Source organism: Etheostoma spectabile, chromosome 22 (genome assembly GCF_008692095.1).
Source record: "Etheostoma spectabile isolate EspeVRDwgs_2016 chromosome 22, UIUC_Espe_1.0, whole genome shotgun sequence".
In the NCBI taxonomy this organism is placed as follows: domain Eukaryota; kingdom Metazoa; phylum Chordata; class Actinopteri; order Perciformes; family Percidae; genus Etheostoma; species Etheostoma spectabile.
This window is the reverse complement of record NC_045754.1, coordinates 11,347,045-11,347,692: the sequence shown is the minus strand read 5'-3', so window position 1 is coordinate 11,347,692 and position 648 is coordinate 11,347,045. Positions and strand designations below refer to the sequence as shown.

The window sequence follows — 648 nt, the reverse complement described above, 5'->3', positions numbered from 1 at the left end:
CGCCCAGGTCCAGCAGGCTCCGTCTCACATGCTGTTACTCAATGAACTGAAGTTAGTTGCATTCAATAACTTCTTCTGTGTTTTTTGCCGTGGTGATCGCAATAGCAGTTACCAGCGGAAACACTGGTACAAATACAAGTTTGCCTCTCATGCTTAATATACAGCTGTGTTAATAACAATTAAAACTGCGGACAAATGTCAGAAGTGTAGACCGCTGTCGCTGCTGTGTCTCTGTTGCTGGGGAGCAATGTGTGAGTGAATGGGGGCGGGGATGCACAGAGAGTAAGAGGAGAGATACAAACACAGGCTCGGCTTTACAGAAGAAATGGGTCATTTAACGCAAAATTAAACCATATTGATATAAACAACATTGTTTCGTTCTTGGAGAAGCAGTGGATGTGAGGACATTAGGTGCACCGGTGCAACCTAGGAAAGATGTTAGTCGCACTGTTAGAGCCCTGCGAACTAACAGACACAAAGTACTATCGGTCATTGCTGCTGTCTGAATACAACATAGATAGGACAAAAGGTTGCGTTTAATGGTAAACCTTATGACCAATGTATGAGCGACTTCTACCTGTTGTGTAATTTTTCTCAAGTTACCCTATCCTCTGTGACTGTCTACATCTAAAAACTAAGCTGCGCGGT

The 648-nt window shown here is 43.7% G+C and overlaps 1 long non-coding RNA gene across 1 annotated transcript in view; it reads left to right on the top strand.

The window, feature by feature from the left end:
- LOC116672477 (uncharacterized) overlaps nt 1-648 on the top strand; it is a 12,453-nt gene that overhangs the window by 3,584 nt on the left and 8,221 nt on the right. Inside the window, exon 2 of the long non-coding RNA XR_004327560.1 lies at nt 280-282. This is a non-coding gene — a long non-coding RNA (uncharacterized LOC116672477). The remainder of the gene's footprint in view (nt 1-279; nt 283-648) is intronic.